The sequence below is a fragment of the Stylophora pistillata genome, chromosome 2 (genome assembly GCF_964205215.1).
Source record: "Stylophora pistillata chromosome 2, jaStyPist1.2, whole genome shotgun sequence".
NCBI classification, from domain to species: Eukaryota; Metazoa; Cnidaria; class Anthozoa; order Scleractinia; family Pocilloporidae; genus Stylophora; species Stylophora pistillata.
In genome coordinates this window covers 56,363,968-56,378,121 of record NC_142520.1, presented here as the reverse complement: position 1 = coordinate 56,378,121, position 14,154 = coordinate 56,363,968, and the positions used below count along the sequence as shown (strand labels likewise).

The window sequence follows — 14,154 nt, the reverse complement described above, 5'->3', positions numbered from 1 at the left end:
TATAGTGTCTATACAATTTTAAAATTTGTAGGTATTAATTAATACTTTGAAGAAAGAAAGTGACTCGGCTTTTTGAATACAACGAGGTAAAAAGGTTAAAAAGAGCTGAGCCCGAATACCTTAAAGTTTGTTTTACAAGGCTTAGTTTCGGTTTGGGCAGGTGCAAATCTGTTCTCCTGCGAGTATTATAGCTATGTACATTACAATTTCTAGTGAAATAGTCACTCATAAATTCAGGTACTAGATTATTTAGGCATTTAAATACTAAGGTACATCTATGTCTTTTCCGTTTTGTTTCTAGCTCAGCCCACCCTAAAACATTAAAAGTGTCTTTTGAAGAGTCATGCCTTAAAACGATGCGGGCAGCGCGATTTTGTAACCGTTGTAGGGTTTTGCTGGAGGTAGCTGACAATTCACCCCACACGGTGTCCGTATAACACAAGACTGGCTCTATAAGTGTATTGTAGACACAATTCGCTGCTTTAAGAGTAATGCAAAATCTTATTCGGGCTAAGATTCTCAGTCGCTTGTTGACTTTGTTACAAATCGTGTCAATATGCTCTTTCCAGTGAAGCTGCTCGTGGAGCATAACCCCGAGATAATTAAACCTCGTCACTCTCTCTATGTCCTTTCCTTGGATCTGCAGTACAAATTATGATGAGTTTTGCAGTAATTGCCTTGTTCCAAAAAGTAGTCCTTTAATTTAATATTAGTCTGTTATTCGTCAGCCCGTGCTCAACTCGTTTGAGATCTACTTGTAGATTTTCCCTGACGGCGTTGACATGGGACCCAGAGTAGTACATGACGGTATCGTCGGCGTACATGCTAATTTCGGAGTGCACCAGCTACTTAGGCAGATCATTTATGTAAATAACAAATAGTAATGGTCCTAATAAGGAACCTTGCGGAACGCCAAAGTCTACAGGAAGGCTAGATGATAATTCTTTTCCATATTGAACCCTCTGCGAACGAGTAGTTAAATAATTTCTGAACCAAGTTAAACTATGTCCTCTAATACCAAAGAGCTGTAGCTTATGAAGAAGGCAATGGTGATCAACGAGATCGAAGGCCTTTTTTAGATCGATAAAGGCAGCTCCGGTTAACTGTTGCTTGTCCATGTGATTTGTTAACTGTTGCTTGTCCAAGATTCGTTATACCAAACAGCATGAGTATAACGTCGTTTGATAACATTGCAAGTATTGAACCATTCGAAGAATGTGTTTGCCATTCGATGCTAGTGACAGGATGCAGAAACTCGAAAAGGGGGCGTCTGAGTTTTGAATGCGGATCTCTTAGAAGGTTAAAGCAGGCACGGGCTTAAATGTACAGTACATGAACTATTGTCCCTCTCTTTTCTTTTTTTTTCTGAATAGATTCCCTTTCGTGCAAGAGTATCGAGGGAGTCAATTGAAAATTGGGTAAAGCGGATAAACGAGGGATTAAATCAGTAAATCTAGCCTTTCGCCTTTTTTTAACTTTGATGATAAGCCCATTTAAAAGTGGCCGGCAGGTGAAAACCTGTTGTTGGCCAAAATTCAAACTTACACTTTTGAAATAATGAAAGGCTTAATTTAGATAAAACTAATTAGACTGGTCGCTTTTGATGATAGTTTTGCAATGATCAATTCAAAAGTACAAATTGTATATAGTGTGCGTGTCTAAGCCATGTAGATATTTAAACTGAGAAGATTAAAATGCATTGTAAATTTCCAATTTAAGAAACATTAGCGGCTTAAGTTTTCCACAATCCATAAACCATGAATGGTTAATTAATTTTGTTTATCACTGTTTTTCTTCTGGCTCGTTTTGGCTCCTCAACTGGCTTCTCATTGTGTTTGATTTTGACCCAGAGGGTAACTAATAACGATAGCTTTCACATAACTGCATGATTCTTTAGATTGTAAAAGTCATTTTTATTCATTTACATGTCACGGAATAAGAATAGCGTCTATTGGATTTGTTATCCTCGTTCCTCAAAGCCTCCCGACGCATGTAAATGAGCTGGTCAAAATAGTCGGGTACTCTAAAGTTGTTCCAAAAGAGTAAAATGGAGGCAGGAAGGTTTCACTTTGCGTTTTTTATTCACCTTTCGTTAGCTGCTTGCTTCACTTAAAACTTATTCCGAGTTACAACCCAAGTCGACCGATCGTTAGCTGGAACAAACGCGGCTTCGTGTGCCTCTTCCTACCTTCCTCTGATCTAACTATCTGTGCTGACGTTGAAAGAAATCCTGGTCCTTATTCTTCTTCGTTAAATAATAATAATAATAATAATAATAATAATAATACGGCCCATTTTACTACCAAGCTCTTACAATGTTCGTGGACTTGATCTGAGACACCTGAAGCATTATCAACCTTCCTGCATATCTTATGAGAGGAATCGGCTACTGTCTCTTCGTCATTGGAGTAAGCACTAGTGTTCGCCTGCATTTCTGGGGAAGTTCAAAGCTATGAATCTTTTGAGATACCGGGGTAAACGTGCTGGAAGGTCTTAATAACTTTGAAGCGCCTTAGAGCTTTTAGATAGGGCGCTATATAAATTGTCATTTATGTCGCAGAGAAATCAACTGAATGCTACATTCTAATCAGGCAGCATAGGGCGAAAACCGTAACCTGTGAGCCATGGAGTAAAAAAATAAATGTACATTAACTAATCCTAAAAAGCTTTTCCGTTGTGTCTACGGTCCTCCTTCTAACAGAAAGTCAAACTGCCACCTTGAAAGTCCGGGCAATATTCAGCGTGCCCGAGAGCACTGCCCTCTGCATCTTTCGCAGTACGTCTGTGCTTCTGCCTCCCACCAGCTCGCGTATCATGACATCCAGCTCCCGTGACCACCCCCCGAGGGCATCCATAATGATGTTATATTGCTTCACCTCGTAGCACCTCGTTATTATTATTATTATTATTATTATTATTATTATTAAAACGCACTCTAACGGTTGTATTTATGACTCGTTGCTCTTAGTGAAACACCTCTGTATGGTGCACAAAAAATATCTGTAAATTCAGAGAGCGTAAAGCGGAGAGAAAAATTAGAGAGAGCGTAAAACCTGGTTCTTATCATATGCCACAAACGTGCCTGGAACATAACCGTAAGGTAAGGAGCCGTAATGAATCCAGCACCAGTGCGAAGTTAAGCGGAGTTCAAGTTCGCAGGCAAGTTAATGATTGTCGTCAATGAAAACATTTTATGTGAAAATCATCTGAATCTTTGCGATATAAATTGAAACAAATCAAATCATTGCATTTTCGAATTCCACGACTTCTTGGATTCCTTATGGCCCGTAAGAAAGATTTCTTTGAAATTCACTGAAATCAACTAGACTAGATATGAAGCTCTGAGGAAGTTTAGAGAACACATACCCTAAAAATTTTCGTCTTGCGGAATCTTTATATGTCGATATTTCACCCAGAACGAAGCTGTCCTGCAAATTCACTGATACCAAAAAATAAGTACTGATATTTTGCGTGCGACTCGCCTGCGCGTGCTTTGGGACTACGTAGGTTAATAATATCGTAAGCAAATCACGCGGACCTTTTAATTTTGACGTGTGCGATTTTTTAGAGGGAGTTGAAAAGTTTTTAGTTTATCGAGTAGCAGTTTTGTTTATCGAGTAGCAGTTTTGTTTAATGGTCGTTGTCGTTTACTGTGAGTCTACAGTTTACCGTGTTGGAATTAAAGTGTTTGTTTGGATTTCCCGTCTCGCTTCCTAACGGAGAATTAATAACGCTTCCTTAATTGCATGATTGAATCATGCAGTCTGTCTATATGATATTTGAACGGTCCTTTGCTCCTGGTTAAAGTCATCTCTAACAGTGACTATAAGCAGAGAGAAAAGTTGAAGAGACTGTAAGGTGCAAATCAATGAAAGTGAAAGTTAAAATTTCACGATTGGGAGGCCTATGCGCGGACTAGTGCCAGATCCCTTCGAACCATTCGTCACGGAAGCAACGTTGGCCGTGAAATCGTGGCTACGCTATTTACGCTGGGTTCCTCGAGACTTCGAGGGCACGTGGCTTCGAATTCTCTTTCCTATTCAAAAACTTTGATTTCAATACCGAATTCTCGAACCTTCCAAAAACTAAAACCAGTTTTATTTGTTCTCAGGATAATTGAAAAATCGAAAGTCACAAGATGTTGAAAATGTCGTGCTAATGAGTCTTTCTCTTTGGAATTAAGTTAATGATAGTACTTTGCGATACCATTTATTCTAAAAGTAATTTCTTTAACGATGAAACGTGAACTCGTGTCACCTCAAAAAATGTTCGATTACAAAATTGCCTAAATGACAAACGCACATGCGTAGCTTGATGGTAAACAGATATGTCTTCGGCGCAGCGCTAGTTAATGTCACGGTAATCCTGCGGTCATGCGCGCGCGCATAACTGTACATATGACTGTCAATTGTTTCAGCGAGTCTGAGAAGGAAAAGAGATATTTTAAATATCTTAATTTTCACCGATGCATGTCAACATTCTGATTAAGACTTTTTCTGAACTGTTTTATTCCTTCTATAGCTTTTCATCGTGTTTATTCTGAATCTGCTTTACGTAATAAGCATTTTAAACGATGTGGAGTCTGCAAGGGAAACATGCAAGTTATAAGTCAGTTTAATTTACTGAATTAACTTTTTTTAGCTTTTAAATCATGAGTGTTTTTTTATTACACTTGATTCGACATGTACTTTTCAAGTAGTTTCATAAAACACTTCAACTTCATCAGGCTGAAATTTGTAACTTCCTGCCAGGAATGATTTGGTGAAGGAGCTGCCATAACTGTGGCCAGATGGTGGACTGTAAGTGTTTCCAAGGTATGGATAGGATTTTGTGTTGGATGAGGCGTAGCTGGCAATGTGAAGATCGTGTCCGTTACCAAATGAGGGTCCACGGTCGTTACAATTGTACATGGAATATACATTATGGGAACCATACACTCCTGTTTGAGACAGTTTCACTGGTCCCCAGCCTGGCTTGTTAACCAATGAGAACAAAAAGGCCGATGAACTGTATCGGTACGCACAACTGGAAGCTAATTCAGAGAGAAAAATGACAAAAATTATTTTGTTCAAGTTTTAGACAGCCATACACACTCGGCTTTTTTCCCGTGGACACATTATTCCTTTTTTTTTTATTTTACAAGTATAAGGACTATTCTGTGTTATCTGCAAAATCACGTCTAAGTTTTAATCTAGTAACTTTCCAGATTGAGTATCTTGGGATTTTTAATCACACAATTCCTTTAATTATGCAGTTATTTCACCTATTTCCAACTGTGATGCTTCAATTATTTTGAAATAATTACCTTTAAGGTAATACCAGAAACTACAAGTCTCGTTTATTAGAGCACCGTGTTTAAACACGTGTTGATTCGCGCCTAGCCATTTCAGTTGCTCTTCGATGCTTAAACTAAATGCTTTGTTATCTAATTTTGGTGTAAAATAACATAACATACTTTATCTAAACATGGGGTTTGAACTTTATACAGTTTTATCGTTCCACTTACAAAACCACCAACTCGAAAACATGAAGGGCTTGTTTGATTATTTGTTTTCTTTTTTTGTTGTTGTTTTTGTTTTTCAAGGTAGAAACCAGATATACTCTCAGATTTTAATTTTAGCGAAGAGGAAAGGCAAGCAAACTTGATCACTCATGCACTTACTCCATGACGTGCTGGTGTATCCACCAGTGATGTATTTTCCCACACGGACAATGGTCACTGTCGGCCCTTTGTTGTCACACAATGAGTGGAAGGTAGAGGCAGCCCAACCATCCACTGATGCTCTCCAGCAGCGCTTCCAGTAAGAGGACTGGCTCTGCACCACAGGGCTTAACCAAATGCTCAGGGATCCAAGGTAATTGTCATCGTTTGCCAATATTGCCGAATAACCCAGGCCTTAAAACAGGAAATAAGTATTATTTCACCGTTGACACCCAAATTTTTTTCATTGCCATGACATTTTTACATGTTATTGTGTAAAGAAGATATGGAACACTGACACAACAAAAGCAAACAACTGAACATTAGAGAAATCTTTGGTGACGCAGAGCATAAACTACTCAGGCTCCTGAGACAGGAAAGTTGTCCACTTCTGCGAAGCGTTATGTTAATGAGAAGAATTTGAACTCAGTTGTCACGTACAGAATACACTTTTCACATATTCAAAAACAAAATGAAAAACAATCTTCCATAATTATTTTTTGAGACAGATAAAAGGCTCAGAAGAGATTTTGAAATCAGTTCTTTTCCTATCAAAGTTTGAAAAGAAAGCCAGAGTTCGGTTAAAATCTCGAGGTACGAACACCAAACTTTCACTTCCCTGCTTTACCGACAGTTTCTTGTAAACTTAACATACTTCCATTCCTAAATTTTTTTGGATGTAAAGGGCTATAAAAATGCATTTCAAGCTGTTTTTCGACACATCTCACCTGCATAGCTGTGATAACAGTCAAATCCATCTACAACGTATCCAGCTTTACACTTACACTTGTACGAGCCACGTTCATTTGTACGCGTGGCCAGCTTGTGACAATAATTCAGATCATGTTGGCATTCATCTAAGTCTAGTAATGGAATAAAATGGAGCAGTGAACACTCTTTTAACACCGAAGAAACAGAAAAGGTTAAGTAAGGCCCCTCGCACTTAATTACCCATATTACTCACGGAGCGTACTTCCGTAACCTGAACCGATTAGGAGTATCGCTGATATCCATGCCTCCCACTCCCCTTAAAAGACCTCAGAAAGTTCTGTAGTCAGTTTTCCTGATAGACTGGTGGTTCCTAAAACTACAGCACAGTGGTCCATTCTGAGTCTCACACCAGACCAGTCACCAGTCCACCCCGATAACTATTACACAAAAACGTCTGACTGTACAGCTGGACCTCGGAACAAGAGGGTCAATTTTGAGTCTCACAATAGATTCAATGTGTTCTTTGACATAGTTAAGGATACGGTAGACCTTCGCAGGTGTTTTTCGCGAAAAAAATTGTTACCGCGCTATTTAAAGCGTAACCACCATAAACTATATATCAATGGAAGGGTTATGAAATGTGCTTTCCAGCTTTAACCCAGGGGCTTTTTTCCTTTTTTACTTTGGCGGCTAAAAGAATTCAGTTCGAAAAAATGTTTTCGTGAACAACTTGAGTGCATTTCAATATCTTAAAATATATATTTTTTGAAACTGTTTGAAATAGTAATGCTTTGTTTGGAGTGTAATAAAAAAAATATGTTGTCAAAATTTGGTTCGCGAAGGTCTACCGTATCCTTAAGCGAGATACCCAGGTTTCTCAGTGGCTCACCATCAAAAAGTTATAATTGTTATCAGTGAACTGTCCTGCAAAGAAACGTGGCAAAATGCAAGGACATATATGTGAGGGACTGACATCTTGTGCGGGAGGGAAAGAATGTTACAAGTTGCTTGACGTGTCCAAAACCAGGATAAGACCAGACATAACTGGATCATTAGTAGCACCAAAGTAGCCATTGTAAAACATCAGCCGTGTTTGCTCATAAAAATGACACCTTAAAAACTTCATTCGATATGTTTGACTCACCTTTTTTTACAAGTAAACTGATGACAACCACTACACTGCACGTCGTTCCACTCATAGCTGTATTTCACACCAAGTGCGTTCACACAATCTTCTTCTTTGAAGTTATTTGGCTGATTTTTGGCCCAGGCTGTAAAGTTTCCATGTCCACGATCCGCCCAAGTAAAGTCACCCTCTGTTGATCTGTCATTCAAACCCAACAAGGATTTATCTCCATTATGGCGATGTTGAATGTAAACATTTTCTTCATTGTTGTTGACATCAACAAGGACTGAGTTTTCTTGTCTACATTTTGTTACAGCTGTGGTCCAGTTTGCACAGGTATCACTTGTGTAGTAACAGAATCCATTGAAGTAGCTCTATCCGGGATTGCAGATGTCTGGAATTAAATGTGCGTGATTTAATCTTGGAAAGAGTAACAGAAATTTATTATCCACCTACACTCCGCAGAGTAAAAATAACGCCCAAAACGAGGGCAAATGTCACACGGTATTTGTACTCCGGAGAACCGCTTAGACAGGTTTTCTCGCATCGAGCAAGCGATGAATTGGATTGAAGTTACAAAAAAAATGGCGGACAATTTAAATCATTTTTCTAGCGACGTAGAGTCGGAATGGCTGGCGAATGTTTATCCAAAAAACACAACAACGCGCCAATTCCGTTCCGCTTCACATACTTCTGTCACGCACTCCCCGTAAATAAATATCCGCGAAGTTCGCCCGCACTGAAATAACAATTTGGGGTTCTGTCGTGGTGTACCGGTTCACAAGGGAATTACCATTGTTCTCTCTTTGTTTAGGAGTTATCGATTAGCTATTGTGTATTGTTTGGTCTTTTGTATTGGCTCTTGTGAACCGGTACACGAGGACAGAACCCAATTTGGCGTGTTGTACGATAAATAACTTACATATGATGCACGATCCTCGCAGTAGATAGCGCTATTTAAGCAATAGCGAAAATCAGACCTGAAAAAAAATCAGGCCTGTACGGGATTCCAACCACTTACCTCTGCGATACTAGTGCAGCGCTCTACCAATTGAGCTAACAAGCCAATTGGGAGCAGGCCGTTAAGTTGATTCGTAATAAACCCGTGAAAGTGATAAATGAGATACAATGAAATATATGAAGTTCATATATTTTGTACTGCGGTATTAGATACATATGATGCACGATCCTCGCAGTAGATAGCGCTATTTAAGCAATAGCGAAAATCAGACCTGAAAAAAAAAAAAAAAAAAAAATCAGGCCTGTACGGGATTCGAACCACTGACCTCTGCGATACTAGTGCAACGCTCTACTAATTGAGCTAACAAGCCAACTGGGAGCAGGCCGTTAAGTTGATTCGTAATAAACCCATGAAAGTGATAAATGAAATACAATGAAATATATGAAGTTCATATATTTTGTACTGCGGTATTAGATACATATGATGCACGATCCTCGCAGTAGATAGCACTATTTAAGCAATAGCGAAAATCAGACCTGAAAAAAAAAAAAAAAAAAAAAAATCAGGCCTGTACGGGATTCGAACCACTGACCTCTGCGATACTAGTGCAGCGCTCTACCAATTGAGCTAACAAGCTTAAATAGCGCTATCTACTGTGAGGATCGTGCATAATATGTATCTAATACCGCTGTACAAAATATATGAACTTCATATATTTCATTGTATCACATTTATCACTTTCACGGGTTTATTACGAATCAACTTAACGGCCTGCTCCCAGTTGGCTTGTTAGCTCAATTGGTAGAGCGCTACACTAGTATCGCAGAGGTCAGTGGTTCGAATCCCGTACAGGCCTGATTTTTTTCAGGTCTGATTTTCGCTATTGCTTAAATAGCGCTATCTACTGCGAGGATCGTGCATCATATGGATCTAATACCGCAGTACAAAATATATGAACTTCATATATTTCATTGTATCTCATAAATAACTTATTAGAGGTTTTTTCGTGTCCTATCGCTGAGAATTTTTACTAGTTATTTATATTTTGACGAGGCGGTAGGGCTCGTCAAAATACGGCACAACTCGTAAAAAATACTCAACGATACTCCACAGCAAAACGTCTAATACGATATATGTATTCATATGTGACAAACCTACTAAATGATCTGTGTCTCCTCCGTCTAAATATTGATGAAATGTAATCCGCAAAGTTTAGTTGCATACCGACCTGTAAGGACCGCATAACTCACTGACACAGGATCATATCTGGTCTCGTACAGTTCCTTAACACAGATTCTGAATCCAGACACATTCATATTCTGCAAAAAAATTCGAAGTTTATTATTTAAATGAATTCTACGTTTCCCTCTCTGTCGAGTTATTGTCCTCTACAACATTTTTCGCAAGGATATTGAAAGCGGGAAAAAATAAAAAGGGTAAAAGCTGGTAGGTTTTTTTGAATGATTTTTGATAATCAAGCATCTGTTTTCAAGCCGATTCTTTTAAACTCTACAGTAAAATGCTTTTTACCTCAATCCAAGTAGAAATGCCATTATGAGCTGGTGCCAAGTTTCCACTCGCTGTTGTGCTGTGATTGGCTCATATCTGGACAGATGGCGTCGCATTGTAACTTCGTGTAAAGTGTACAAGCTGTCAGTAAGATGAAAAACAGATACTGAAGGAAATTCTTGAATAACTGTTTTCCTGAGCATCATAGTTAATTACTCTAATTTTCTATAATCGCAGGGCTCGACTCAGACTTACGCTGTACACTTACCTCGCAGTAAGCGTTGTTGTCTTCATCTGTTGGTGGATTCGTATTTGCACAGTTTACAGAGCCATGCTCAGTGAAGAGTGGCTTGTGCAACTAGCACTTAGCAAATGCAAACCAGGTCTGTAAAGAACCAGTGCAAAAAACAATACTTACTTCTAGTGAGTACCATAACGCAAATTCAATGAATTAAAATGATTTCACACAGTAAAAGATCTTAAAATTGAATGAATAAAATTGTAATGGAATGCAACTATGAGAATTATAATCTAATTTGAGCACAAATGCAGATGTCAAAGTATAATACTGAATTCAGCCGATACCCTAATGAGACTGAAGAAAATATCCTCAATCTCAGAGCTTCATTGATATTAAAACAAAGGGAAAGCATATTACATACCACATAAATGTCTTGATGCTTGTCATCAAAGTTTTGCAACTCTCGCAAACAAGCCTTGAAGGAGTCCTTGGTTACATCTTCTGTCCAGATCAACGCAGCGTCGTGTTCCTTTCCACTTCTTTGGTGATCGGATGTCACAAGAACAACTGGTGAAACCTTAAACTTGTCCTAAACACATGAAAATAAACAATTTCATCGCAAATCTGAGTACAGTTTGGCAGTTTTTTTAAATTGGGTCTGGTCTGCATTGATCTTTACAAAGTCATATGAATCATTAGTAATTTGCAATAGGATCAAATATTAAAATGATATCAAATTATAGTGAACTGCTGTTTGCATTAACCTTTTTTACCGAATGTCTTTTTATTATCATCATTATTGTTATAGTTATTATAATAAAAATAAAGATTATTGTTATTGTCCACGATGTTCACTTAATAAAGGATATTCTATATACAACGCTAAAAGATTAGGTAAAAAATTATTAAAATGTTTAAACCAAACGTTTCCGGCTGTTTGCCATCATTAGGGTTGAAGATAATGACCGTCTGTACCGCAAAAAGGAAGCTTGATAAAAACTTTCTTTCGGTCTTCGAAGAGAAAATTCGGAATGATGTCATCTTGCATTGAGTCGTTTAGAAAGTCGTTGATTGTATGCGAAACAAAACGCCTGGGATAACCTGCAGGGACAAAAGATGTTTTAAGAGTTTCTATGTTCCTGTCAAGATCAGTAGAGATGCGTTTGGCTCTATGGAGTACCCCAGTGATGCAATTCCTTTTCCATTTGGTAGGGACCTCAGATTTCCAATATGTTGGTAGTTTTCCCGGTTTCTTAAAGACGCTGCAATTAAACTTGTTGTTCTAACTAAAGGCAGTATCGAGGAAGTGGTCGATTGAGCATTCAAATCCTGCTCACACCTCTGAACCTGCAAAACACTTGCGGGAAAATCCATCACATTCTTCCACCTGGCGTGTTCTCTCCTCAGCAGAGACATTTCACAAGCGTAGGATCGTCGAGGGGCTAATGATCCAACAATTCCGCCCCAGTTTGAACAAACAAGTTATTTCTTATGTCTCCAAACTTTTCCCATCGGGAATCACATAAGATATATATGTATGTACAGACGGTAATTATTTTCAACCCTGATGATGGAAAACAGCCGAAAACGTTTGGTTTAAACATTTTGATAACTTTTTTCCTAATCTTTTAGCCTTGTATATAGAATATCCTATTATTGTTATTATTATTATCATTATTATTATCATTATAATCATTGTTATGGGCTCCAGGTCCTATCTTGAGCAGTGGGTCAACGATAAAGTCGAGGAATGGGTAGGGCAGGGGACAAAATTGGCTGAGTTTGCTCTGTCGCAGCCCCAGCTGACTTGCTACCCAGCGTTTGCTTTTGGATTAAAGCTCCGCTGGACGTACTTTATGAGAACTCTGCCTGACATAGAGGATCTACTCGGACCTCTGGAGCGTGCAATTGCTGATGCCGAAATTATTATAGATCACAAATGTACACAAGCTGAACGCGAGCTGCTGGCGCTGCCAGCGAAAATGGGAGGCATGGGCCTAATAAATCCGAGTCAAGTAGCAGCCGTAGAGTATGTATCATCGGCTAACATTATACGTATCTAATACCGTAGTTCAAAATATATGAACTTCATATATTCATTCTATCTCATTTATCACTTTCACGGGTTTATTACGAATCAACTTAACGGCCAGCTCCCAGTTGGCTTGTTAGCTCAATTGGTAGAGCGCTGCACTAGTATCGCAGAGGTCAGTGGTTCGAGTCTCGTACAGGCCTGATTTTTTTCGGGTCTGATTTTCGCTATTGCATAAATAGCGTTATCTACTGCGAGGATCGTGCATCATACGTATTACTAGTCGGTTAGCCCAACAAATAGAATCACAGGCACCTGAGCCAACCGACGAAAATGAAATACGCCATGTGAAACGGGAGATGCGCCAAATAAAAAATAAGTATCTGAAGCAAAAACTTGATGAGGTTAAGATATCGATTTCTGAAAACAATTTGAGAGCTGTTGAACTTGCCACTCAGAAGGGTGCTTCTAGTTCGCTTACTGTTTTGCCAATTGAAACAAAAGTGAGTTTCGAGACGCTGTGAAACTCAGACAACGACTGAAAAGTTCCTGACACGCCCTCTCTCTGTATTTGCGGGGACATCTTCACTGTGGATCATGCTATGATATGCAAACGGGGCGGATTTATGGAACAACGCCATAATGAAATGAGGGATTTGGAGGCGGAACTGCTTCGCATGGTGTGCAATGGTATTGAAACGAAACCAGTTTTGCAAGACACCACAAGAGAAGAGTTGAATTGGAAGCCAACACTGCCCTAATGCACGATAAGATATAGTTGTTAGGGGATTCTGGGAGAGGCAGAGGTCGGCTTTTCTTGATGTGAGAGTGTGCCATCCAAATGCAGACACCTCAAGAGATATGGATCCAGACCAGATATTCAGGGAGCATGAAAGAGAAGAGAAGCGTCAGTACGCAAGCCGTGTGTTAGAAGTAGAGCAAGCTACTTTCACGCCATTAGTTTTTAGCATGACAGGTGGAATGGCGGTGGAATGTGAACGATACCATAGCAGACTTGCTAAGCTAGTTGCTACAAAGAAGGGCGAAAGCTATGCGACTACCATGTCATGGATCAGGGCAAGAGTGTCCTTTGCGCTGCTGAGATCATCATTACTTTGCTTTTAAGTTAACTCTCCTAGAAACTCGCGAGCCTCGTAAAAGAAGTTTCCAGCCTAGTTTTTTGGTCAGATTTTTTTGAAAGCTAAGCTATTATCTTGTTTTCTTCTTATATATTTGATTGTTATGTAAATAGGTGTTAATTTTATTGCTATTAATAGAGTCGTTATTATTATTATTATTAATATTATTATCAATAAAAAAAAATTATTGTTATCAGTATCATTTTTTGTTTTTATCCTCATTTAAGCCAATGAAAGGAAAATGAACCCGGATGTACCAAAGAATTATCTGTATGCAAACAACGATTTAAATAATAAATTACCTTTCGAAACGTCACATCTGCACAATTCGTTCCCGACCACCATTTTGTCATTTTGATTCTTCCCGTCATTCCCTCGGGGGGTGCTCCTTGGTACGCCATCCAATCAATGGTGGCGAAAGGATTGAAGTTGTTTTCATTCCTCCCAGACTGCATTGCGCAGACTGTAAAATTTTTATTGTTGACTTTTTCTGTCCATAATTACATCCTTGTACTTCGTTTGCTAAGGATGTAAGTCGGCTGCTAAGGATGTCGATTTTAACTTTCGTCGATTTCATATTTCTTGGAGTCGCACTCATCAGGTCGGTGAATCGGCAGGATACCACGTCCTTTGTTCTGGAATGATTTCCAACTAAATATTGATGAGGCTAGATAGTTTACCCCCATGCCAGAGTTTTAGAAGCCGATTTCTTGAGCCATTGTAAAGTGCGTCTT

The 14,154-nt window shown here is 38.9% G+C and overlaps 1 non-coding gene and 1 pseudogene across 1 annotated transcript; one reads left to right on the top strand and one right to left on the bottom strand.

The window, feature by feature from the left end:
- Positions 1–4,570: 4,570 nt before the first annotated feature.
- On the bottom strand, positions 4,571–10,362 carry LOC111318886 (uncharacterized). The gene is made up of 6 exons (XR_015996578.1): positions 10,030–10,362; positions 9,728–9,818; positions 7,560–7,932; positions 6,430–6,566; positions 5,663–5,896; positions 4,571–5,032 (listed from the first exon to the last, which is right to left on the bottom strand). It is a non-coding gene; the product is annotated as an uncharacterized LOC111318886 (transcript).
- A 1,728-nt stretch (positions 10,363–12,090) lies between these two features.
- Positions 12,091–13,474, top strand: LOC148740540 (uncharacterized; annotated as a pseudogene).
- Positions 13,475–14,154: the final 680 nt, after the last annotated feature.